At 41.2% G+C, this 25,951-nt stretch overlaps 1 long non-coding RNA gene and 15 other non-coding genes across 16 annotated transcripts; all 16 read right to left on the reverse strand.

The window, feature by feature from the left end:
- Window positions 1-87: 87 nt before the first annotated feature.
- Window positions 88-165, reverse strand: LOC148007421 (small nucleolar RNA SNORD115). The gene has a single exon (XR_015656202.1). It is a non-coding gene; the product is annotated as a small nucleolar RNA SNORD115 (small nucleolar RNA).
- Window positions 166-1,920: 1,755 nt separating this feature from the next.
- Window positions 1,921-1,998, reverse strand: LOC148007422 (small nucleolar RNA SNORD115). Its single transcript, XR_015656480.1, has one exon. It is a non-coding gene; the product is annotated as a small nucleolar RNA SNORD115 (small nucleolar RNA).
- Window positions 1,999-3,515: 1,517 nt separating this feature from the next.
- Window positions 3,516-3,593, reverse strand: LOC148007423 (small nucleolar RNA SNORD115). Its single transcript, XR_015656347.1, has one exon. It is a non-coding gene; the product is annotated as a small nucleolar RNA SNORD115 (small nucleolar RNA).
- Window positions 3,594-5,348: 1,755 nt separating this feature from the next.
- On the reverse strand, window positions 5,349-5,426 carry LOC120100261 (small nucleolar RNA SNORD115). The gene has a single exon (XR_015656207.1). It is a non-coding gene; the product is annotated as a small nucleolar RNA SNORD115 (small nucleolar RNA).
- A 1,757-nt stretch (window positions 5,427-7,183) lies between these two features.
- On the reverse strand, window positions 7,184-7,261 carry LOC148007424 (small nucleolar RNA SNORD115). The gene has a single exon (XR_015656208.1). It is a non-coding gene; the product is annotated as a small nucleolar RNA SNORD115 (small nucleolar RNA).
- Window positions 7,262-8,733: 1,472 nt separating this feature from the next.
- Window positions 8,734-10,865, reverse strand: LOC148007425 (uncharacterized). The gene is made up of 3 exons (XR_015646409.1): window positions 10,746-10,865; window positions 10,329-10,372; window positions 8,734-8,777 (listed from the first exon to the last, which is right to left on the reverse strand). It is a non-coding gene; the product is annotated as an uncharacterized LOC148007425 (long non-coding RNA).
- LOC120100235 (small nucleolar RNA SNORD115) lies at window positions 9,017-9,094 on the reverse strand. Its single transcript, XR_015656481.1, has one exon. It is a non-coding gene; the product is annotated as a small nucleolar RNA SNORD115 (small nucleolar RNA).
- LOC148007426 (small nucleolar RNA SNORD115) lies at window positions 10,612-10,689 on the reverse strand. Its single transcript, XR_015656348.1, has one exon. It is a non-coding gene; the product is annotated as a small nucleolar RNA SNORD115 (small nucleolar RNA).
- A 1,584-nt stretch (window positions 10,866-12,449) lies between the features above and the next one.
- LOC148007427 (small nucleolar RNA SNORD115) lies at window positions 12,450-12,527 on the reverse strand. Its single transcript, XR_015656349.1, has one exon. It is a non-coding gene; the product is annotated as a small nucleolar RNA SNORD115 (small nucleolar RNA).
- A 1,761-nt stretch (window positions 12,528-14,288) lies between these two features.
- On the reverse strand, window positions 14,289-14,366 carry LOC148007428 (small nucleolar RNA SNORD115). Its single transcript, XR_015656495.1, has one exon. It is a non-coding gene; the product is annotated as a small nucleolar RNA SNORD115 (small nucleolar RNA).
- A 1,761-nt stretch (window positions 14,367-16,127) lies between these two features.
- On the reverse strand, window positions 16,128-16,205 carry LOC148007429 (small nucleolar RNA SNORD115). The gene has a single exon (XR_015656351.1). It is a non-coding gene; the product is annotated as a small nucleolar RNA SNORD115 (small nucleolar RNA).
- Window positions 16,206-17,966: 1,761 nt separating this feature from the next.
- On the reverse strand, window positions 17,967-18,043 carry LOC148007430 (small nucleolar RNA SNORD115). Its single transcript, XR_015656624.1, has one exon. It is a non-coding gene; the product is annotated as a small nucleolar RNA SNORD115 (small nucleolar RNA).
- Window positions 18,044-19,804: 1,761 nt separating this feature from the next.
- On the reverse strand, window positions 19,805-19,882 carry LOC148007431 (small nucleolar RNA SNORD115). The gene has a single exon (XR_015656352.1). It is a non-coding gene; the product is annotated as a small nucleolar RNA SNORD115 (small nucleolar RNA).
- Window positions 19,883-21,643: 1,761 nt separating this feature from the next.
- On the reverse strand, window positions 21,644-21,721 carry LOC148007432 (small nucleolar RNA SNORD115). Its single transcript, XR_015656354.1, has one exon. It is a non-coding gene; the product is annotated as a small nucleolar RNA SNORD115 (small nucleolar RNA).
- A 1,761-nt stretch (window positions 21,722-23,482) lies between these two features.
- LOC134485362 (small nucleolar RNA SNORD115) lies at window positions 23,483-23,560 on the reverse strand. The gene has a single exon (XR_015656356.1). It is a non-coding gene; the product is annotated as a small nucleolar RNA SNORD115 (small nucleolar RNA).
- Window positions 23,561-25,321: 1,761 nt separating this feature from the next.
- LOC134485363 (small nucleolar RNA SNORD115) lies at window positions 25,322-25,399 on the reverse strand. The gene has a single exon (XR_015656357.1). It is a non-coding gene; the product is annotated as a small nucleolar RNA SNORD115 (small nucleolar RNA).
- Between the last annotated feature and the right edge of the window lie 552 nt (window positions 25,400-25,951).

The raw sequence follows: 25,951 nt of genomic DNA on the forward strand, positions 1-25,951 counted from the left end.
GCACAAGGTCATCAGAGCAGCTCAGATGAGTCCCGCAAGTGGTCCTCAAAGAGACTAAGTAGTGCTTGTAACCCTGGCTCCCTGGTTGGGCCTCAGCGTAATCCTATTGAGCATGATTTTTATGTCATCATTCTGTTCTTGACTTAATGTTGTCATCATTGACCCAGACACAGGCAGGACACAACTGTCAATAATGTAATTTCACATGCACCGTGGCTTTCCTGGGCTGCCAGTTCTGCCTCAGAATTTGAATCCTCACTTGCAAGTGCAGAGGGTACAAGGGCACAGCGCTCTTGTGTGGAATAAGGGTAGACCTAACTTGAATTTGAAGACTGTCCTCTCTAAAAAGCAAAGAGCAAGATGTGAGGGCAATTGTATCCCTTCAGATCATACAATCATGTTAATTTTAAGGAGGCTGTTTAAGAAGTCTAATGTATGATGCCACTTAGCAGAATCCCTCTTGCAACATCCACTTCCATGCTGACATTCCCAACACATGGAAAGTTACTTCCCTAAGCGATCAATAGGTCAATAGGTACCCAAAACCAAATCATTGATGAAGGGGATGACACATGCTCTTTGCCATATACACCGATCAAATCTTTCAATTGCTAAACATTGTCAGAAACCAAGGCAAAGGTGAATTTACCTGAGTAATATTGGAAGGACAATACACGAACAGTTACGTATACTTTAATCAAATTTTCATGAGACTTGTGCATTTCAGATTTTATGTGCTAGGCTATGTTCATTCCTCCCCATTTCCATACTGCATGGTAACAATCAGTTCCCACAGCTGGTATGTGAATGCTGAAGAGAATCTGTTGCCCAGAAGAAAGCAACATGTATTTTGGCCATGAATCCCTGAGCGTTAGCACTCAGTGATTGCCATGTGATGAAACTCAGAATGTGTTCAAAATTCGTGTGACTAGATCAGTTGGTGTTTGCAAGTATCCCAGTGACATCACATTCCTCTGTCCCAAGAGCTCCAGAAACCATCTCCTTGATAGCATTTGTTTTCTGATGAATACTGAAGTAAATTTTAGTAAGATCAAGAATGAAGCTGTGTGATGACACATAGAAGGGAATTGGTAGCCAAAGCCACACTTTCAACTTCAATCTACCCTACTGGCTAGGTTCCCTGTGGCCTGAGAGTTTCGTGAAAAATTTCGCGAAGCTCTCTTTGGTGCAATAATTCTTGGAGTGTCTTTTGATGCAGAAAATTTATCGCCAATTTCTTCATCTCTAAACTAAAGTCTTATTCCTGGGTTCCCCTTGCCATTGGAAATCCATCTCTGTGCTTTGATATGTGAGCCTGTGTGTGGACTGAAATTTCTCCAAATTCAAAAGGTATATTCATATTCCAGATCCCTCCATTTATGTAGATATTATCATCTAGGATCTCTTCCAAGATATTCAATTTTATGGCTGTATGAACTACAGGTAGAAAGGAATTTCTCTACATTTTTAATAGTGCAGTTCAAAGGGACAAAACATACTGAGAAGTGAAATTCATTTCTGACTGGGATTGCATTATTTTTAATTAAGAAACCTTTGATGGGCTGAAATTATTGGTCAAAATACTGAGGAATATCTTATAGGAAGTTCAATCCATTAATCGTGATCATTTCACTCACCTAGGAATAGTGATCCACTGGAACTCAAGGGTGATGCCAGGTGACTGCAAGACATCAGAGCAGAGAGGGTAATGATGACAGGGTTGGTGTTGCAGACTTGCACACAAGCAGATTACGAGATTAGGTGCTAGTTGGCAGGCAGTGTTTGCCAGCACAGTTGCACTAAGATTGTCCAGGTTCCCACAGAGGGAAAAGAGCACAAGGTCATCAGAGCAGCTCAGATGAGTCCCGCAAGTGGTCCTCAAAGAGACTAAGTAGTGCTTGTAACCCTGGCTCCCTGGTTGGGCCTCAGTGTAATCCTATTGAGCATGATTTTTATGTCATCATTCTGTTCTTGACTCTCTGTTGTCATCATTGACCCAGACACAGGCAGGACACAGCTGTCAATAATGTAATTTACCTGCACCATGTCTTACCTGGGCTGCCAACACTGCCTCAGAATTTGAATCCTCACTTGCAAGTGCAGAGGGTACAAGGGCAAAGCGCTCTTGTGTGGAATAAGGGGAGACCTAGGTTGAATTTGAAGACTGTCCTCTCTAAAAAGGATAGAGCTAGATGTGAGGGCATTTGTATCCCTTCAGTTCATACAATCATGTTAATTTTAAGGAGGCTGTTTAAGAAGTCTAAATTAGGATGCCACTTCGCAGAATCACTCTTGCAACTTTCACTTCCATCCTGACATTCCCAACACATGGAAAGTTACTTCCCTAAGAGATCATTAAGGTCAAAAGTTACCCAAAACTAAACCATTGAGGAAGGGGATCAAACATGCTCTTGATCATTTACACTGATCAAATCTTTCAATTGCTAAACATTGTCAGAAACCAAGACAAATGTGAATTTCTCTGAGTAATATGGGGAGTACAATACACAAACAGTTACATATACTTTAATCAAATTTTAAAGACACTTGTGCATTTCAAATTTTATATGCTAGTCTGTGTTCATTCCACGCCATTTCCATACTGCATGGTAACAATCAGTTCCAACAGCTGGTAATTGAATGCTGAAGAAAATCAGTTGCCCAGAAAAAAGCAACAAGTATTTTGTCCATGAATTCATGAACATTAGCACTCAGTCATTGCCATGTGATCAAACTGAGAATGTGACCAAAATTCGTGTGACTAGATCAGTTGGTGTTTGCAAGTATCCCATTGACATCACGTTCCTCTGTCCCAAGAGCTCCAGAAAATATCTTCTTGATAGCATTTGTTTTTAATGAATACTGAAGTAAAATTTAGTAAGATCAAGGATGAAGCTTGGGTTTGTGAGCCTGTGTGTGGACTGAAATTTCTCGAAATTCAAAAGGTATATTCATATTCCATATCCCTCCTTTTGTGTAGACACTATCATCTAGGATCTCTCTCAAGAAATTCAATTTTATGGCTGTATGAAGTACAGGTATAAAGGAATTTCTCTACATTTTTAATAGTGCAGTTCAAAGGGACAGAACATACTTAGAAGTGCAATTCATTTCTGACTGGTATTGCTTTATTTTTAATTAAGAAACCTTTGATGGGCTGAAATTATTGGTCAAAAAACTGAGGAATATCTCATAAATAGTTCAATCCATTATTCGTGATCATTTCACTCACCTGGGAGTAGTGATCCACTGGACGGCTGGGGTGTTGAAAAGTGACTGCAAGACATAAGAGCCGAGAGGGTAATGATGACAGGGTTGGTGTTGCAGACTTGCACACAAGCAGATTATGAGATTAGGTGCTAGTTGGCAGGAAGTGTTTGCCAGCACACTTGCACTAAGATTGTCCAGGTTCCCGCAGAGGGAATAGTGCACAAGATCATCAGAGCAGCTCAGATGAGTCCCGCAAGTGGTCCTCAAAGAGACTAAGTAGTGCTTGTAAACCTGGCTCCCTGGTTGGGCCTCAGCGTAATCCTATTGAGCATGATTTTTATGTCATCATTCTGTTCTTGACTTTCTGTTGTCATCATTGACCCAGACACAGGCAGGACACAACTGTCAATAATGTAATTTCACCTGCACCATGGCTTACCTGGGCTGCCAACACTGCCTCAGAATTTGAAACCTCACTTGCAAGTGCAGAGGGTACAAGGGCACAGCGCTCTTTTGTGGAATAAGGGTAGACCTAGCTTGAATTTGAAGACTGTCCTCTCTAAAAAGGAAAGAGCAAGATGTGAGGGCAAGTGTATCCCTTCAGTTCATACAATCATATTAATTTGAAGGAGGCTGTTTAAGAAGTCTAATGTATGAGGCCACTTAGCAGAATCCCTCTTGCAACATCCACTTCCATGCTGACATTACCAACACATGGAAAGTTACTTCCCTAAGCGATCAATAGGTCAATAGGTACCCAAAACCAAATCATTGATGAAGGGGATGACACATGCTCTTTGCCATATACACCGATCAAATCTTTTAATTGCTAAACATTGTCAGAAACCAAGGCAAAGGTGAATTTACCTGAGTAATATTGGAAGGACAATACACGAACAGTTACGTATACTTTAATCAAATTTTCATGAGACTTGTGCATTTCAGATTTTATGTGCTAGGCTATGTTCATTCTTCCCCATTTCCATACTGCATGGTAAAAATCAGTGCCCACAGCTGGTATGTGAATGCTGAAGAGAATCGGTTGCCCAGAAGAAAGCAACATGTATTTTGGCCATGAATCCCTGAGCGTTAGCACTCAGTGATTGCCATGTTATCAAACTGAGAATGTGACCAAAATTCGTGTGACTAGATCAGATGGTGTTTGCAAGTATCCCATTGACATCACTTTCCTCTGTCCCAAGAGCTCCAGAAACCATCTCCTTGATAGCATTTGTTTTCTGATGAATACTGAAGTAAACTTTAGTAAGATCAAGAATGAAGCAGTGTGATGACACATAGAAGGGAATTGGTAGCCAAAGCCACACCTTCAACTTCAATCTACCCTACTTGCTAGGTTCCCTCTGGCCTGAGAGTTACATGAAAAATTTCGCGAAGCTCTCTTTGGGGCAATAATTCTTGGAGTGTCTTTTGATGCAGAAAATTTATCGCCAATTTCTTCATCTCTAAACTAAAGTCTTATTCCTGGGTTCCCCTTGCCATTGGAAATCCATCTCTGTGCTTTGATATGTGAGCCTGTGTGTGGACTGAAATTTCTCCAAATTCAAAAGGTATATTCATATTCCAGATCCCTCCATTTATGTAGATATTATCATCTAGGATCTCTTCCAAGATATTCAATTTTATGGCTGTATGAACTACAGGTAGAAAGGAATTTCTCTACATTTTTAATAGTGCAGTTCAAAGGGACAAAACATACTGAGAAGTGAAATTCATTTCTGACTGGGATTGCATTATTTTTAATTAAGAAACCTTTGATGGGCTGAAATTATTGGTCAAAATACTGAGGAATATCTTATAGGAAGTTCAATCCATTAATCGTGATCATTTCACTCACCTGGGAATAGTGATCCACTGGACCTCAAGGGTGATGCCAGGTGACTGCAAGACATCAGAGCAGAGAGGGTAATGATGACAGGGTTGGTGTTGCAGACTTGCACACAAGCAGATTATGAGATTAGGTGCTAGTTGGCAGGCAGTGTTTGCCAGCACACTTGCACTAAAATTGTCCAGGTTCCCACAGAGGGAAAAGAGCACAAGGTCATCAGAGCAGCTCAGATGAGTCCCGCAAGTGGTCCTCAAAGAGACTAAGTAGTGCTTGTAACCCTGGCTCCCTGGTTGGGCCTCAGCGTAATCCTATTGAGCATGATTTTTATGTCATCATTCTGTTCTTGACTTAATGTTGTCATCATTGACCCAGACACAGGCAGGACACAACTGTCAATAAAGTAATTTCACCTGCACCATGTCTTACCAGGGCTGCCAACACTGCCTCAGAATTTGAATCCTCACCTTCAAGTGCAGAGGGTACAAGGGCACAGCGCTCTTGTGTGAAATAAGGGTAGACCTAGCTTGAATTTGAAGACTGTCCCCTCTAAAAATGAAAGAGCAAGATGTGAGGGCAATTGTATCCCTTCAGTTCATACAATCATGTTAATTTTAAGGAGGCTGTTTAAGAAGTCTAATGTATGATGCCACTTAGCAGAATCACTCTTGCAACATCCACTTCCATGCTGACATTCCCAACACATGGAAAGTTACTTCCCTAAGCGATCAATAGGTCAATAGGTACCCAAAACCAAATCATTGATGAAGGGGATGACACATGCTCTTTGTCATATACACCGATCAAATCTTTCAATTGCTAAACATTGTCAGAAACCAAGGCAAAGGTGAATTTACCTGAGTAATATTGGAAGGACAATACACGAACAGTTACGTATACTTTAATCAAATTTTCATGAGACTTGTGCATTTCAGACTTATGTGCTAGGCTATGTTCATTCTTCCCCATTTCCATACTGTATGGTAACAATCAGTTCCCACAGCTGGTAAGTGAATGCTGAAGAGAATCTGTTGCCCAGAGGAAAGCAACAAGTATTTTGACCATGAATCCCTGAGCATTAGCACTCAGTGATTGTCATGTGATGAAACTCAGAATGTGACCAAAATTCGTGTGACTAGATCAGTTGGTGTTTGCAAGTATCCCATTGACATCACGTTCCTCTGTCCCAAGAGCTCCAGAAACCATCTCCTTGATAGCATTTGTTTTCTGATGAATACTGAAGTAAACTTTAGTAAGATCAAGGATGAAGCAGTGTGATGACTCATGGAAGTGAATAGGTAGCCAAGCCACACCTGCAACGTCAATGTCCCCTACTGGTTCGGTTGCCTGTGGCCTGAGAGTTACGTGAAAAATTTCGCCAAGCTCTCTTTGGGGGAATAATTCTTGGAGTGTCTTTTGATGCAGAAACTTTGTCGCCAATTTCTACATCTCTAAACTATAGTCTTATTCCTGGGTTCCCCTTGCCATTGGAAATCGATCTCTGTGCACCAACTTGGATTTGTGAGCATGTGTGTGGACTGAAATTTCTCCAAATTCAAAGGTATATTCATATTCCAGATCCCTCCATTTGTGTAGATAGTATCATCTAGGATCTCTTCCAAGAAATTCAATTTTATGACTGTATAAACTACAGGTAGAAAGGAATTTCTCTACATTTTTAATAGTGCAGTTCAAAGGGACAAAACATACTGAGAAGTGAAATTCATTTCTGACTGGTATTGTATTATTTTTAATCAGAATCCTTTGATGGGCTGTAATTATTGGTCAAAATACTGAGGAATATCTTATAGGAAGTTCAATCCATTAATCGTGATCATTTCACTCACCTGGGAATAGTGATCCACTGGACCGCAGGGGTGATGCCAGGTGACTGCAAGACATCAGAGCAGAGAGGGTAATGATGACGGGGTTGGTGTTGCAGACTTGCACACAAGCAGATTACGAGACTAGGTGCTAATTGGCAGGCAGTGTTTGCCAGCACAGTTGCACTAAGATTGTCCAGGTTCCCACAGAGGGAAAAGAGCACAAGGTCATCAGAGCAGCTCAGATGAGTCCCGCAAGTGGTCCTCAAAGAGACTAAGTAGTGCTTGTAACCCTGGCTCCCTGGTTGGGCCTCAGCGTAATCCTATTGAGCATGATTTTTATGTCATCATTCTGTTCTTGACTTAATGTTGTCATCATTGACCCAGACACAGGCAGGACACAACTGTCAATAATGTAATTTCACATGCACCGTGGCTTTCCTGGGCTGCCAGTACTGCCTCAGAATTTGAATCCTCACTTGCAAGTGCAGAGGGTACAAGGGCACAGCGCTCTTGTGTGGAATAAAGGTAGACCTAACTTGAATCTGAAGAATGTCCTCTCTAAAAAGCAAAGAGCAAGATGTGAGGGCAATTGTATCCCTTCAGTTCATACAATCATGTTAATTTTAAGGAGGCTGTTTAAGAAGTCTAATGTATGATGCCACTTAGCAGAATCACTCTTGCAACATCCACTTCCATGCTGACATTCCCAACACATGGAAAGTTACTTCCCTAAGCGATCAATAGGTCAATAGGTACCCAAAACCAAATCATTGATGAAGGGGATGACACATGCTCTTTGCCATATACACCGATCAAATCTTTCAATTGCTAAACATTGTCAGAAACCAAGGCAAAGGTGAATTTACCTGAGTAATATTGGAAGGACAATACACGAACAGTTACGTATACTTTAATCAAATTTTCATGAGACTTGTGCATTTCAGATTTTATGTGCTAGGCTATGTTCATTCCTCCCCATTTCCATACTGCATGGTAACAATCAGTTCCCACAGCTGGTATGTGAATGCTGAAGAGAATCTGTTGCCCAGAAGAAAGCAACATGTATTTTGGCCATGAATCCCTGAGCGTTAGCACTCAGTGATTGCCATGTGATGAAACTCAGAATGTGTTCAAAATTCGTGTGACTAGATCAGTTGGTGTTTGCAAGTATCCCAGTGACATCACATTCCTCTGTCCCAAGAGCTCCAGAAACCATCTCCTTGATAGCATTTGTTTTCTGATGAATACTGAAGTAAATTTTAGTAAGATCAAGAATGAAGCTGTGTGATGACACATAGAAGGGAATTGGTAGCCAAAGCCACACTTTCAACTTCAATCTACCCTACTGGCTAGGTTCCCTGTGGCCTGAGAGTTTCGTGAAAAATTTCGCGAAGCTCTCTTTGGTGCAATAATTCTTGGAGTGTCTTTTGATGCAGAAAATTTATCGCCAATTTCTTCATCTCTAAACTAAAGTCTTATTCCTGGGTTCCCCTTGCCATTGGAAATCCATCTCTGTGCTTTGATATGTGAGCCTGTGTGTGGACTGAAATTTCTCCAAATTCAAAAGGTATATTCATATTCCAGATCCCTCCATTTATGTAGATATTATCATCTAGGATCTCTTCCAAGATATTCAATTTTATGGCTGTATGAACTACAGGTAGAAAGGAATTTCTCTACATTTTTAATAGTGCAGTTCAAAGGGACAAAACATACTGAGAAGTGAAATTCATTTCTGACTGGGATTGCATTATTTTTAATTAAGAAACCTTTGATGGGCTGAAATTATTGGTCAAAATACTGAGGAATATCTTATAGGAAGTTCAATCCATTAATCGTGATCATTTCACTCACCTGGGAATAGTGATCCACTGGAACTCAAGGGTGATGCCAGGTGACTGCAAGACATCAGAGCAGAGAGGGTAATGATGACAGGGTTGGTGTTGCAGACTTGCACACAAGCAGATTACGAGATTAGGTGCTAGTTGGCAGGCAGTGTTTGCCAGCACAGTTGCACTAAGATTGTCCAGGTTCCCACAGAGGGAAAAGAGCACAAGGTCATCAGAGCAGCTCAGATGAGTCCCGCAAGTGGTCCGCAAAGAGACTAAGTAGTGCTTGTAACCCTGGCTCCCTGGTTGGGCCTCAGTGTAATCCTATTGAGCATGATTTTTATGTCATCATTCTGTTCTTGACTCTCTGTTGTCATCATTGACCCAGACACAGGCAGGACACAGCTGTCAATAATGTAATTTACCTGCACCATGTCTTACCTGGGCTGCCAACACTGCCTCAGAATTTGAATCCTCACTTGCAAGTGCAGAGGGTACAAGGGCAAAGCGCTCTTGTGTGGAATAAGGGGAGACCTAGGTTGAATTTGAAGACTGTCCTCTCTAAAAAGGATAGAGCTAGATGTGAGGGCATTTGTATCCCTTCAGTTCATACAATCATGTTAATTTTAAGGAGGCTGTTTAAGAAGTCTAAATTAGGATGCCACTTCGCAGAATCACTCTTGCAACTTTCACTTCCATCCTGACATTCCCAACACATGGAAAGTTACTTCCCTAAGAGATCATTAAGGTCAAAAGTTACCCAAAACTAAACCATTGAGGAAGGGGATCAAACATGCTCTTGATCATTTACACTGATCAAATCTTTCAATTGCTAAACATTGTCAGAAACCAAGACAAATGTGAATTTCTCTGAGTAATATGGGGAGTACAATACACAAACAGTTACATATACTGTAATCAAATTTTAAAGACACTTGTGCATTTCAAATTTTATATGCTAGTCTGTGTTCATTCCACGCCATTTCCATACTGCATGGTAACAATCAGTTCCAACAGCTGGTAATTGAATGCTGAAGAAAATCAGTTGCCCAGAAAAAAGCAACAAGTATTTTGTCCATGAATTCATGAACATTAGCACTCAGTCATTGCCATGTGATCAAACTGAGAATGTGACCAAAATTCGTGTGACTAGATCAGTTGGTGTTTGCAAGTATCCCATTGACATCACGTTCCTCTGTCCCAAGAGCTCCAGAAAATATCTTCTTGATAGCATTTGTTTTTAATGAATACTGAAGTAAAATTTAGTAAGATCAAGGATGAAGCTTGGGTTTGTGAGCCTGTGTGTGGACTGAAATTTCTCGAAATTCAAAAGGTATATTCATATTCCATATCCCTCCTTTTGTGTAGACAGTATCATCTAGGATCTCTCTCAAGAAATTCAATTTTATGGCTGTATGAAGTACAGGTATAAAGGAATTTCTCTACATTTTTAATAGTGCAGTTCAAAGGGACAGAACATACTTAGAAGTGCAATTCATTTCTGACTGGTATTGCTTTATTTTTAATTAAGAAACCTTTGATGGGCTGAAATTATTGGTCAAAAAACTGAGGAATATCTCATAAATAGTTCAATCCATTATTCGTGATCATTTCACTCACCTGGGAGTAGTGATCCACTGGACGGCTGGGGTGTTGAAAAGTGACTGCAAGACATAAGAGCCGAGAGGGTAATGATGACAGGGTTGGTGTTGCAGACTTGCACACAAGCAGATTATGAGATTAGGTGCTAGTTGGCAGGAAGTGTTTGCCAGCACACTTGCACTAAGATTGTCCAGGTTCCCGCAGAGGGAATAGTGCACAAGGTCATCAGAGCAGCTCAGATGAGTCCCGCAAGTGGTCCTCAAAGAGACTAAGTAGTGCTTGTAAACCTGGCTCCCTGGTTGGGCCTCAGCGTAATCCTATTGAGCATGATTTTTATGTCATCATTCTGTTCTTGACTTTCTGTTGTCATCATTGACCCAGACACAGGCAGGACACAACTGTCAATAATGTAATTTCACCTGCACCATGGCTTACCTGGGCTGCCAACACTGCCTCAGAATTTGAATCCTCACTTGCAAGTGCAGAGGGTACAAGGGCACAGCGCTCTTTTGTGGAATAAGGGTAGACCTAGCTTGAATTTGAAGACTGTCCTCTCTAAAAAGGAAAGAGCAAGATGTGAGGGCAAGTGTATACCTTCAGTTCATACAATCATATTAATTTGAAGGAGGCTGTTTAAGAAGTCTAATGTATGATGCCACTTAGCAGAATCACTCTTGCAACATCCACTTCCATGCTGACATTCCCAACACATGGAAAGTTACTTCCCTAAGCGATCAATAGGTCAATAGGTACCCAAAACCAAATCATTGATGAAGGGGATGACACATGCTCTTTGTCATATACACCGATCAAATCTTTCAATTGCTAAACATTGTCAGAAACCAAGGCAAAGGTGAATTTACCTGAGTAATATTGGAAGGACAATACACGAACAGTTACGTATACTTTAATCAAATTTTCATGAGACTTGTGCATTTCAGATTTTATGTGCTAGGCTATGTTCATTCCTCCCCATTTCCATACTGCATGGTAACAATCAGTTCCCACAGCTGGTAAGTGAATGCTGAAGAGAATCTGTTGCCCAGAAGAAAGCAACAGGTATTTTGGCCATGAATCCCTGAGCGTTAGCACTCAGTGATTGCCATGTGATGAAACTCAGAATGTGACCAAAATTCGTGTGACTAGATCAGTTGGTGTTTGCAAGTATCCCATTGACATCACGTTCCTCTGTCCCAAGAGCTCCAGAAACCATCTCCTTGATAGCATTTGTTTTCTGATGAATACTGAAGTAAATTTTAGTAAGATCAAGAATGAAGCTGTGTGATGACACATAGAAGGGAATTGGTAGCCAAATCCACACCTTCAACTTCAATCTACCCTACTGGCTAGGTTCCCTGTGGCCTGAGAGTTTCGTGAAAAATTTCGCGAAGCTCCCTTTGGGGCAATAATTCTTGGAGTGTCTTTTGATGCAGAAAATTTATCGCCAATTTCTTCATCTCTAAACTAAAGTCTTATTCCTGGGTTCCCCTTGCCATTGGAAATCCATCTCTGTGCACCAGCTTTGATTTGTGAGCCTGTGTGTGGACTGAAATTTCTCCAAATTCAAAAGGTATATTCATATTCCAGATCCCTCCATTTGTGTAGATAGTATCATCTAGGATCTCTTCCAAGATATTCAATTTTATGGCTGTATGAACTACAGGTAGAAAGGAACTTCTCTACATTTTTAATAGTGCAGTTCAAAGGGACAAAACATACTGAGAAGTGAAATTCATTTCTGACTGGGATTGCATTATTTTTAATTAAGAAACTTTGATGGGCTGAAATTATTGGTCAAAATACTGAGGAATATCTTATAGGAATTTCAATCCATTAATCGTGATCATTTCACTCACCTGGGAATAGTGATCCACTGGACCGCAGGGGTGATGCCAGGTGACTGCAAGACATCAGAGCAGAGAGGGTAATGATGACAGGGTTGGTGTTGCAGACTTGCACACAAGCAGATTATGAGATTAGGTGCTAGTTGGCAGGCAGTGTTTGCCAGCACAGTTGCACTAAGATTGTCCAGGTTCCCACAGAGGGAAAAGAGCACAAGGTCATCAGAGCAGCTCAGATGAGTCCCGCAAGTGGTCCTCAAAGAGACTAAGTAGTGCTTGTTACCCTGGCTCCCTGGTTGGGCCTCAGCGTAATCCTATTGAGCATGATTTTTATGTCATCATTCTGTTCTTGACTTTCTGTTGTCATCATTGACCCAGACACAGGCAGGACACAACTGTCAATAATGTAATTTCACCTGCACCATGGCTTACCTGGGCTGCCAACACTGCCTCAGAATTTGAATCCTCACTTGCAAGTGCAGAGGGTACAAGGGCACAGCGCTCTTGTGTGGAATAAGGGTAGACCTAGCTTGAATTTGAAGACTGTCCTCTCTAAAAAGGAAAGAGCAAGATGTGAGGGCAATTGTATCCCTTCAGTTCATACAATCATATTAATTTTAAGGAGGCTGTTTAAGAAGTCTAATGTATGATGCCACTTAGCAGAATCACTCTTGCAACATCCACTTCCATGCTGACATTCCCAACACATGGAAAGTTACTTCCCTAAGCGATCAATAGGTCAATAGGTACCCAAAACCAAATCATTGATGAAGGGGATGACACATGCTCTTTGTCATATACACCGATCAAATCTTTCAATTGCTAAACATTGTCAGAAACCAAGGCAAAGGTGAATTTACCTGAGTAATATTGGAAGGACAATACACGAACAGTTACGTATACTTTAATCAAATTTTCATGAGACTTGTGCATTTCAGATTTTATGTGCTAGGCTATGTTCATTCCTCCCCATTTCCATACTGCATGGTAACAATCAGTTCCCACAGCTGGTAAGTGAATGCTGAAGAGAATCTGTTGCCCAGAAGAAAGCAACATGTATTTTGGCCATGAATCCCTGAGCGTTAGCACTCAGTGATTGCCATGTGATGAAACTCAGAATGTGACCAAAATTCGTGTGACTAGATCAGTTGGTGTTTGCAAGTATCCCATTGACATCACGTTCCTCTGTCCCAAGAGCTCCAGAAACCATCTCCTTGATAGCATTTGTTTTCTGATGAATACTGAAGTAAATTTTAGTAAGATCAAGAATGAAGCTGTGTGATGACACATAGAAGGGAATTGGTAGCCAAATCCACACCTTCAACTTCAATCTACCCTACTGGCTAGGTTCCCTGTGGCCTGAGAGTTTCGTGAAAAATTTCGCGAAGCTCCCTTTGGGGCAATAATTCTTGGAGTGTCTTTTGATGCAGAAAATTTATCGCCAATTTCTTCATCTCTAAACTAAAGTCTTATTCCTGGGTTCCCCTTGCCATTGGAAATCCATCTCTGTGCACCAGCTTTGATTTGTGAGCCTGTGTGTGGACTGAAATTTCTCCAAATTCAAAAGGTATATTCATATTCCAGATCCCTCCATTTGTGTAGATAGTATCATCTAGGATCTCTTCCAAGATATTCAATTTTATGGCTGTATGAACTACAGGTAGAAAGGAATTTCTCTACATTTTTAATAGTGCAGTTCAAAGGGACAAAACATACTGAGAAGTGAAATTCATTTCTGACTGGGATTGCATTATTTTTAATTAAGAAACCTTTGATGGGCTGAAATTATTGGTCAAAATACTGAGGAATATCTTATAGGAATTTCAATCCATTAATCGTGATCATTTCACTCACCTGGGAATAGTGATCCACTGGACCGCAGGGGTGATGCCAGGTGACTGCAAGACATCAGAGCAGAGAGGGTAATGATGACAGGGTTGGTGTTGCAGACTTGCACACAAGCAGATTATGAGACTAGGTGCTAGTTGGCAGGCAGTGTTTGCCAGCACAGTTGCACTAAGATTGTCCAGGTTCCCACAGAGGGAAAAGAGCACAAGGTCATCAGAGCAGCTCAGATGAGTCCCGCAAGTGGTCCTCAAAGAGACTAAGTAGTGCTTGTTAACCTGGCTCCCTGGTTGGGCCTCAGCATAATCCTATTGAGCATGATTTTTATGTCATCATTCTGTTCTTGACTTTCTGTTGTCATCATTGACCCAGACACAGGTAGGACACAACTGTCAATAATGTAATTTCACCTGCACCATTGCTTACCTTGGCTGCCAACACTGCCTCAGAATTTGAATCCTCACTTGCAAGTGCAGAGGGTACAAGGGCACAGCGCTCTTGTGTGGAATAAGGGTAGACCTAGATTGAATTTGAAGACTGTCCTCTCTAAAAAGGAAAGAGCAAGATGTGAGGGCAATTGTATCCCTTCAGTTCATACAATCATGTTAATTTTAAGGAGGCTGTTTAAGAATTCTAATGTATGATGCCACTTCGCAGAATCACTCTTGCAACATCCACTTCCATGCTGACATTCCCAACACATGGAAAGTTACTTCCCTAAGCGATCAATAGGTTAATAGGTACCCAAAACCAAATCATTGATGAAGGGGATGACACATGCTCTTTGTCATATACACCGATCAAATCTTTCAATTGCTAAACATTGTCAGAAACCAAGGCAAAGGTGAATTTACCTGAGTAATATTGGAAGGACAATACACGAACAGTTACGTATACTTTAATCAAATTTTCATGAGACTTGTGCATTTCAGATTTTATGTGCTAGGCTATGTTCATTCCTCCCCATTTCCATACTGCATGGTAACAATCAGTTCCCACAGCTGGTAAGTGAATGCTGAAGAGAATCTGTTGCCCAGAAGAAAGCAACAGGTATTTTGGCCATGAATCCCTGAGCGTTATCACTTAGTGATTGCCATGTGATGAAACTCAGAATGTGACCAAAATTCGTGTGACTAGATCAGTTGGTGTTTGCAAGTATCCCATTGACATCACGTTCCTCTGTCCCAAGAGCTCCAGAAACCATCTCCTTGATAGCATTTGTTTTCTGATGAATACTGAAGTAAATTTTAGTAAGATCAAGAATGAAGCTGTGTGATGACACATAGAAGGGAATTGGTAGCCAAAGCCACACCTTCAACTTCAATCTACCCTACTGGCTAGGTTCCCTGTGGCCTGAGAGTTTCGTGAAAAATTTCGCGAAGCTCCCTATGGGGTAATAATTCTTGGAGTGTCTTTTGATGCAGAAAATTTATCGCCAATTTCTTCATCTCTAAACTAAAGTCTTATTCCTGGGTTCCCCTTGCCATTGGAAATCCATCTCTGTGCACCAGCTTGGATTTGTGAGCCTGTGTGTGGACTGAAATTTCTCCAAATTCAAAAGGTATATTCATATTCCAGATCCCTCCATTTGTGTAGATAGTATCATCTAGGATCTCTTCCAAGATATTCAATTTTATGGCTGTATGAACTACAGGTAGAAAGGAACTTCTCTACATTTTTAATAGTGCAGTTCAAAGGGACAAAACATACTGAGAAGTGAAATTCATTTCTGACTGGGATTGCATTATTTTTAATTAAGAAACCTTTGATGGGCTGAAATTATTGGTCAAAATACTGAGGAATATCTTATAGGAATTTCAATCCATTAATCGTGATCATTTCACTCACCTGGGAATAGTGATCCACTGGACCGCAGGGGTGATGCCAGGTGACTGCAAGACATCAGAGCAGAGAGGGTAATGATGACAGGGTTGGTGTTGCAGACTTGCACACAAGCAGATTATGAGATTAGGTGCTAGTTGGCAGGCAGTGTTTGCCAGCACAGTTGCACTAAGATTGTCCAGGTTCCCACAGAGGGAAAAGAGCACAAGGTCATCAGAGCAGCTCAGATGAGTCCCGCAAGTGGTCCTCAAAGAGACTAAGTAGTGCTTGTTACCCTGGCTCCCTGGTTGGGCCTCAGCGTAATCCTATTGAGCATGATTTTTATGTCATCATTCTGTTCTTGACTTTCTGTTGTCATCATTGACCCAGACACAGGTAGGACACAACTGTCAATAATGTAATTTCACCTGCACCATTGCTTACCTTGGCTGCCAACACTGCCTCAGAATTTGAATCCTCACTTGCAAGTGCAGAGGGTACAAGGGCACAGCGCTCTTGTGTGGAATAAGGGTAGACCTAGCTTGAATTTGAAGACTGTCTTCTCTAAAAAGGAAAGAGCAAGATGTGAGGGCAATTGTATCCCTTCAGTTCATACAATCATATTAATTTTAAGGAGGCTGTTTAAGAAGTCTAATGTATAATGCCACTTCGCAGAATCACTCTTGCAACATCCACTTCCATGCTGACATTCCCAACACATGGAAAGTTACTTCCCTAAGCGATCAATAGGTTAATAGGTACCCAAAACCAAATCATTGATGAAGGGGATGACACATGCTCTTTGTCATATACACCGATCAAATCTTTCAATTGCTAAACATTGTCAGAAACCAAGGCAAATGTGAATTTACCTGAGTAATATTGGAAGGACAATACACGAACAGTTACGTATACTTTAATCAAATTTTCATGAGACTTGTGCATTTCAGATTTTATGTGCTAGGCTATGTTCATTCCTCCCCATTTCCATACTGCATGGTAACAATCAGTTCCCACAGCTGGTAAGTGAATGCTGAAGAGAATCTGTTGCCCAGAAGAAAGCAACAGGTATTTTGGCCATGAATCCCTGAGCGTTATCACTTAGTGATTGCCATGTGATGAAACTCAGAATGTGACCAAAATTCGTGTGACTAGATCAGTTGGTGTTTGCAAGTATCCCATTGACATCACGTTCCTCTGTCCCAAGAGCTCCAGAAACCATCTCCTTGATAGCATTTGTTTTCTGATGAATACTGAAGTAAATTTTAGTAAGATCAAGAATGAAGCTGTGTGATGACACATAGAAGGGAATTGGTAGCCAAAGCCACACCTTCAACTTCAATCTACCCTCCTGGCTAGGTTCCCTGTGGCCTGAGAGTTTCGTGAAAAATTTCGCGAAGCTCCCTATGGGGTAATAATTCTTGGAGTGTCTTTTGATGCAGAAAATTTATCGCCAATTTCTTCATCTCTAAACTAAAGTCTTATTCCTGGGTTCCCCTTGCCATTGGAAATCCATCTCTGTGCACCAGCTTTGATTTGTGAGCCTGTGTGTGGACTGAAATTTCTCCAAATTCAAAAGGTATATTCATATTCCAGATCCCTCCATTTGTGTAGATAGTATCATCTAGGATCTCTTCCAAGATATTCAATTTTATGGCTGTATGAACTACAGGTAGAAAGGAACTTCTCTACATTTTTAATAGTGCAGTTCAAAGGGACAAAACATACTGAGAAGTGAAATTCATTTCTGACTGGGATTGCATTATTTTTAATTAAGAAACCTTTGATGGGCTGAAATTATTGGTCAAAATACTGAGGAATATCTTATAGGAATTTCAATCCATTAATCGTGATCATTTCATTCACCTGGGAATAGTGATCCACTGGACCGCAGGGGTGATGCCAGGTGACTGCAAGACATCAGAGCAGAGAGGGTAATGATGACAGGGTTGCTGTTGCAGACTTGCACACAAGCAGATTATGAGATTAGGTGCTAGTTGGCAGGCAGTGTTTGCCAGCACAGTTGCACTAAGATTGTCCAGGTTCCCACAGAGGGAAAAGAGCACAAGGTCATCAGAGCAGCTCAGATGAGTCCCGCAAGTGGTCCTCAAAGAGACTAAGTAGTGCTTGTTAACCTGGCTCCCTGGTTGGGCCTAGCGTAATCCTATTGAGCATGATTTTTATGTCATCATTCTGTTCTTGACTTTCTGTTGTCATCATTGACCCAGACACAGGTAGGACATAACTGTCAATAATGTAATTTCACCTGCACCATTGCTTACCTTGGCTGCCAACACTGCCTCAGAATTTGAATCCTCACTTGCAAGTGCAGAGGGTACAAGGGCACAGCGCTCTTGTGTGGAATAAGGGTAGACCTAGCTTGAATTTGAAGACTGTCCTCTCTAAAAAGGAAAGAGCAAGATGTGAGGGCAATTGTATCCCTTCAGTTCATACAATCATATTAATTTTAAGGAGGCTGTTTAAGAAGTCTAATGTATGATGCCACTTAGCAGAATCACTCTTGCAACATCCACTTCCATGCTGACATTCCCAACACATGGAAAGTTACTTCCCTAAGCGATCAATAGGTCAATAGGTACCCAAAACCAAATCATTGATGAAGGGGATGACACATGCTCTCGATCATATACACCGATCAAATCTTTCAATTGCTAAACATTGTCAGAAACCAAGGCAAAGGTGAATTTACCTGAGTAATATTGGAAGGACAATACACGAACAGTTACGTATACTTTAATCAAATTTTCATGAGACTTGTGCATTTCAGATTTTATGTGCTAGGCTATGTTCATTCCTCCCCATTTCCATACTGCATGGTAACAATCAGTTCCCACAGCTGGTAAGTGAATGCTGAAGAGAATCTGTTGCCCAGAAGAAAGCAACAGGTATTTTGGCCATGAATCCCTGAGCGTTAGCACTCAGTGATTGCCATGTGATGAAACTCAGAATGTGACCAAAATTCGTGTGACTAGATCAGTTGGTGTTTGCAATTATCCCATTGACATCACGTTCCTCTGTCCCAAGAGCTCCAGAAACCATCTCCTTGATAGCATTTGTTTTCTGATGAATACTGAAGTAAATTTTAGTAAGATCAAGAATGAAGCTGTGTGATGACACATAGAAGGGAATTGGTAGCCAAAGCCACACCTTCAACTTCAATCTACCCTACTGGCTAGGTTCCCTGTGGCCTGAGAGTTTCGTGAAAAATTTCGCGAAGCTCCCTTTGGGGCAATAATTCTTGGAGTGTCTTTTGATGCAGAAAATTTATCGCCAATTTCTTCATCTCTAAACTAAAGTCTTATTCCTGGGTTCCCCTTGCCATTGGAAATCCATCTCTGTGCACCAGCTTTGATTTGTGAGCCTGTGTGTGGACTGAAATTTCTCCAAATTCAAAAGGTATATTCATATTCCAGATCCCTCCATTTGTGTAGATAGTATCATCTAGGATCTCTTCCAAGAAATTCAATTTTTTGACTGTATGAACTACAGGTAGAAAGGAATTTCTCTACATTTTTAATAGTGCAGTTCAAAGGGACAAAACATACTGAGAAGTGAAATTCATTTCTGACTGGGATTGCATTATTTTTAATTAAGAAACCTTTGATGGGCTGAAATTATTGGTCAAATTACTGAGGAATATCTTATAGGAATTTCAATCCATTAATCGTGATCATTTCACTCACCTGGGAATAGTGATCCACTGGACCGCAGGGGTGATGCCAGGTGACTGCAAGACATCAGAGCAGAGAGGGTAATGAAGACAGGGTTGGTGTTGCAGACTTGCACACAAGCAGATTATGAGATTAGGTGCTAGTTGGCAGGCAGTGTTTGCCAGCACAGTTGCACTAAGATTGTCCAGGTTCCCACAGAGGGAAAAGAGCACAAGGTCATCAGAGCAGCTCAGATGAGTCCCGCAAGTGGTCCTCAAAGAGACTAAGTAGTGCTTGTTACCCTGGCTCCCTGGTTGGGCCTCAGCGTAATCCTATTGAGCATGATTTTTATGTCATCATTCTGTTCTTGACTTTCTGTTGTCATCATTGACCCAGACACAGGCAGGACACAACTGTCAATAATGTAATTTCACCTGCACCATGGCTTACCTGGGCTGCCAACACTGCCTCAGAATTTGAATCCTCACTTGCAAGTGCAGAGGGTACAAGGGCACAGCGCTCTTGTGTGGAATAAGGGTAGACCTAGCTTGAATTTGAAGACTGTCCTCTCTAAAAAGGAAAGAGCAAGATGTGAGGGCAATTGTATCCCTTCAGTTCATACGATCATATTAATTTAAAGGAGGCTGTTTAAGAAGTCTAATGTATGATGCCACTTAGCAGAATCCCTCTTGCAACATCCACTTCCATGCTGACATTCCCAACACATGGAAAGTTACTTCCCTAAGCGATCAATAGGTCAATAGGTACCCAAAACCAAATCATTGATGAAGGGGATGACACATGCTCTTTGTCATATACACCGATCAAATCTTTCAATTGCTAAACATTGTCAGAAACCAAGGCAAAGGTGAATTTACCTGAGTAATATTGGAAGGACAATACACGAACAGTTACGTATACTTTAATCAAATTTTCATGAGACTTGTGCATTTCAGATTTTATGTGCTAGGCTATGTTCATTCCTCCCCATTTCCATACTGCATGGTAACAATCAGTTCCCACAGCTGGTAAGTGAATGCTGAAGAGAATCTGTTGCCCAGAAGAAAGCAACAGGTATTTTGGCCATGAATCCCTGAGCGTTAGCACTCAGTGATTGCCATGTGATGAAACTCAGAATGTGACCAAAATTCGTGTGACTAGATCAGTTGGTGTTTGCAAGTATCCCATTGACATCACGTTCCTCTGTCCCAAGAGCTCCAGAAACCATCTCCTTGATAGCATTTGTTTTCTGATGAATACTGAAGTAAATTTTAGTAAGATCAAGAATGAAGCTGTGTGATGACACATAGAAGGGAATTGGTAGCCAAATCCACACCTTCAACTTCAATCTACCCTACTGGCTAGGTTCCCTGTGGCCTGAGAGTTTCGTGAAAAATTTCGCGAAGCTCCCTTTGGGGCAATAATTCTTGGAGTGTCTTTTGATGCAGAAAATTTATCGCCAATTTCTTCATCTCTAAACTAAAGTCTTATTCCTGGGTTCCCCTTGCCATTGGAAATCCATCTCTGTGCACCAGCTTTGATTTGTGAGCCTGTGTGTGGACTGAAATTTCTCCAAATTCAAAAGGTATATTCATATTCCAGATCCCTCCATTTGTGTAGATAGTATCATCTAGGATCTCTTCCAAGATATTCAATTTTATGGCTGTATGAACTACAGGTAGAAAGGAATTTCTCTACATTTTTAATAGTGCAGTTCAAAGGGACAAAACATACTGAGAAGTGAAATTCATTTCTGACTGGGATTGCATTATTTTTAATTAAGAAACCTTTGATGGGCTGAAATTATTGGTCAAAATACTGAGGAATATCTTATAGGAATTTCAATCCATTAATCGTGATCATTTCACTCACCTGGGAATAGTGATCCACTGGACCGCAGGGGTGATGCCAGGTGACTGCAAGACATCAGAGCAGAGAGGGTAATGATGACAGGGTTGGTGTTGCAGACTTGCACACAAGCAGATTATGAGACTAGGTGCTAGTTGGCAGGCAGTGTTTGCCAGCACAGTTGCACTAAGATTGTCCAGGTTCCCACAGAGGGAAAAGAGCACAAGGTCATCAGAGCAGCTCAGATGAGTCCCGCAAGTGGTCCTCAAAGAGACTAAGTAGTGCTTGTTAACCTGGCTCCCTGGTTGGGCCTCAGCGTAATCCTATTGAGCATGATTTTTATGTCATCATTCTGTTCTTGACTTTCTGTTGTCATCATTGACCCAGACACAGGTAGGACACAACTGTCAATAATGTAATTTCACCTGCACCATTGCTTACCTTGGCTGCCAACACTGCCTCAGAATTTGAATCCTCACTTGCAAGTGCAGAGAGTACAAGGGCACAGCGCTCTTGTGTGGAATAAGGGTAGACCTAGCTTGAATTTGAAGACTGTCCTCTCTAAAAAGGAAAGAGCAAGATGTGAGGGCAATTGTATCCCTTCAGTTCATACAATCATGTTAATTTTAAGGAGGCTGTTTAAGAAGTCTAATGTATGATGCCACTTAGCAGAATCCCTCTTGCAACATCCACTTCCATGCTGACATTCCCAACACATGGAAAGTTACTTCCCTAAGCGATCAATAGGTCAATAGGTACCCAAAACCAAATCATTGATGAAGGGGATGACACATGCTCTTTGTCATATACACCGATCAAATCTTTCAATTGCTAAACATTGTCAGAAACCAAGGCAAAGGTGAATTTACCTGAGTAATATTGGAAGGACAATATACGAACAGTTACGTATACTTTAATCAAATTTTCATGAGACTTGTGCATTTCAGATTTTATGTGCTAGGCTATGTTCATTCCTCCCCATTTCCATACTGCATGGTAACAATCAGTTCCCACAGCTGGTAAGTGAATGCTGAAGAGAATCTGTTGCCCAGAAGAAAGCAACAGGTATTTTGGCCATGAATCCCTGAGCGTTAGCACTCAGTGATTGCCATGTGATGAAACTCAGAATGTGACCAAAATTCGTGTGACTAGATCAGTTGGTGTTTGCAATTATCCCATTGACATCACGTTCCTCTGTCCCAAGAGCTCCAGAAACCATCTCCTTCATAGCATTTGTTTTCTGATGAATACTGAAGTAAATTTTAGTAAGATCAAGAATGAAGCTGTGTGATGACACATAGAAGGGAATTGGTAGCCAAAGCCACACCTTCAACTTTAATCTACCCTACTGGCTAGGTTCCCTGTGGCCTGAGAGTTTCGTGAAAAATTTCGCGAAGCTCCCTTTGGGGCAATAATTCTTGGAGTGTCTTTTGATGCAGAAAATTTATCGCCAATTTCTTCATCTCTAAACTAAAGTCTTATTCCTGGGTTCCCCTTGCCATTGGAAATCCATCTCTGTGCACCAGCTTTGATTTGTGAGCCTGTGTGTGGACTGAAATTTCTCCAAATTCAAAAGGTATATTCATATTCCAGATCCCTGCATTTGTGTAGATAGTATCATCTAGGATCTCTTCCAAGATATTCAATTTTATGGCTGTATGAACTACAGGTAGAAAGGAACTTCTCTACATTTTTAATAGTGCAGTTCAAAGGGACAAAACATACTGAGAAGTGAAATTCATTTCTGACTGGGATTGCATTATTTTTAATTAAGAAACCTTTGATGGGCTGAAATTATTGGTCAAAATACTGAGGAATATCTTATAGGAATTTCAATCCATTAATCGTGATCATTTCACTCACCTGGGAATAGTGATCCACTGGACCGCAGGGGTGATGCCAGGTGACTGCAAGACATCAGAGCAGAGAGGGTAATGATGACAGGGTTGGTGTTGCAGACTTGCACACAAGCAGATTATGAGACTAGGTGCTAGTTGGCAGGCAGTGTTTGCCAGCACAGTTGCACTAAGATTGTCCAGGTTCCCACAGAGGGAAAAGAGCACAAGGTCATCAGAGCAGCTCAGATGAGTCCCGCAAGTGGTCCTCAAAGAGACTAAGTAGTGCTTGTTAACCTGGCTCCCTGGTTGGGCCTCAGCGTAATCCTATTGAGCATGATTTTTATGTCATCATTCTGTTCTTGACTTTCTGTTGTCATCATTGACCCAGACACAGGTAGGACACAACTGTCAATAATGTAATTTCACCTGCACCATTGCTTACCTTGGCTGCCAACACTGCCTCAGAATTTGAATCCTCACTTGCAAGTGCAGAGAGTACAAGGGCACAGCGTTCTTGTGTGGAATAAGGGTAGACCTAGCTTGAATTTGAAGACTGTCCTCTCTAAAAAGGAAAGAGCAAGATGTGAGGGCAATTGTATCCCTTCAGTTCATACAATCATATTAATTTTAAGGAGGCTGTTTAAGAAGTCTAATGTATGATGCCACTTAGCAGAATCACTCTTGCAACATCCACTTCCATGCTGACATTCCCAACACATGGAAAGTTACTTCCCTAAGCGATCAATAGGTCAATAGGTACCCAAAACCAAATCATTGATGAAGGGGATGACACATGCTCTTTGTCATATACACCGAACAAATCTTTCAATTGCTAAACATTGTCAGAAACCAAGGCAAAGGTGAATTTACCTGAGTAATATTGGAAGGACAATATACGAACAGTTACGTATACTTTAATCAAATTTTCATGAGACTTGTGCATTTCAGATTTTATGTGCTAGGCTATGTTCATTCCTCCCCATTTCCATACTGCATGGTAACAATCAGTTCCCACAGCTGGTAAGTGAATGCTGAAGAGAATCTGTTGCCCAGAAGAAAGCAACATGTATTTTGGCCATGAATCCCTGAGCGTTAGCACTCAGTGATTGCCATGTGATGAAACTCAGAATGTGACCAAAATTCGTGTGACTAGATCAGTTGGTGTTTGCAAGTATCCCATTGACATCACGTTCCTCTGTCCCAAGAGCTCCAGAAACCATCTCCTTGATAGCATTTGTTTTCTGATGAATACTGAAGTAAATTTTAGTAAGATCAAGAATGAAGCTGTGTGATGACACATAGAAGGGAATTGGTAGCCAAATCCACACCTTCAACTTCAATCTACCCTACTGGCTAGGTTCCCTGTGGCCTGAGAGTTTCGTGAAAAATTTCGCGAAGCTCCCTTTGGGGCAATAATTCTTGGAGTGTCTTTTGATGCAGAAAATTTATCGCCAATTTCTTCATCTCTAAACTAAAGTCTTATTCCTGGGTTCCCCTTGCCATTGGAAATCCATCTCTGTGCACCAGCTTTGATTTGTGAGCCTGTGTGTGGACTGAAATTTCTCCAAATTCAAAAGGTATATTCATATTCCAGATCCCTCCATTTGTGTAGATAGTATCATCTAGGATCTCTTCCAAGATATTCAATTTTATGGCTGTATGAACTACAGGTAGAAAGGAATTTCTCTACATTTTTAATAGTGCAGTTCAAAGGGACAAAACATACTGAGAAGTGAAATTCATTTCTGACTGGGATTGCATTATTTTTAATTAAGAAACCTTTGATGGGCTGAAATTATTGGTCAAAATACTGAGGAATATCTTATAGGAATTTCAATCCATTAATCGTGATCATTTCACTCACCTGGGAATAGTGATCCACTGGACCGCAGGGGTGATGCCAGGTGACTGCAAGACATCAGAGCAGAGAGGGTAATGATGACAGGGTTGGTGTTGCAGACTTGCACACAAGCAGATTATGAGACTAGGTGCTAGTTGGCAGGCAGTGTTTGCCAGCACAGTTGCACTAAGATTGTCCAGGTTCCCACAGAGGGAAAAGAGCACAAGGTCATCAGAGCAGCTCAGATGAGTCCCGCAAGTGGTCCTCAAAGAGACTAAGTAGTGCTTGTTAACCTGGCTCCCTGGTTGGGCCTCAGCGTAATCCTATTGAGCATGATTTTTATGTCATCATTCTGTTCTTGACTTTCTGTTGTCATCATTGACCCAGACACAGGTAGGACACAACTGTCAATAATGTAATTTCACCTGCACCATTGCTTACCTTGGCTGCCAACACTGCCTCAGAATTTGAATCCTCACTTGCAAGTGCAGAGAGTACAAGGGCACAGCGCTCTTGTGTGGAATAAGGGTAGACCTAGCTTGAATTTGGAGACTGTCCTCTCTAAAAAGGAAAGAGCAAGATGTGAGGGCAATTGTATCCCTTCAGTTCATACAATCATGTTAATTTTAAGGAGGCTGTTTAAGAAGTCTAATGTATGAGGCCACTTAGCAGAATCCCTCTTGCAACATCCACTTCCATGCTGACATTCCCAACACATGGAAAGTTACTTCCCTAAGCGATCAATAGGTCAATAGGTACCCAAAACCAAATCATTGATGAAGGGGATGACACATGCTCTTTGTCATATACACCGATCAAATCTTTCAATTGCTAAACATTGTCAGAAACCAAGGCAAAGGTGAATTTACCTGAGTAATATTGGAAGGACAATACACGAACAGTTACGTATACTTTAATCAAATTTTCATGAGACTTG

This window comes from Rattus norvegicus, chromosome 1 (assembly GCF_021556685.1).
Source record: "Rattus norvegicus strain SHRSP/BbbUtx chromosome 1, alternate assembly SHRSP_T2T, whole genome shotgun sequence".
In the NCBI taxonomy this organism is placed as follows: domain Eukaryota; kingdom Metazoa; phylum Chordata; class Mammalia; order Rodentia; family Muridae; genus Rattus; species Rattus norvegicus.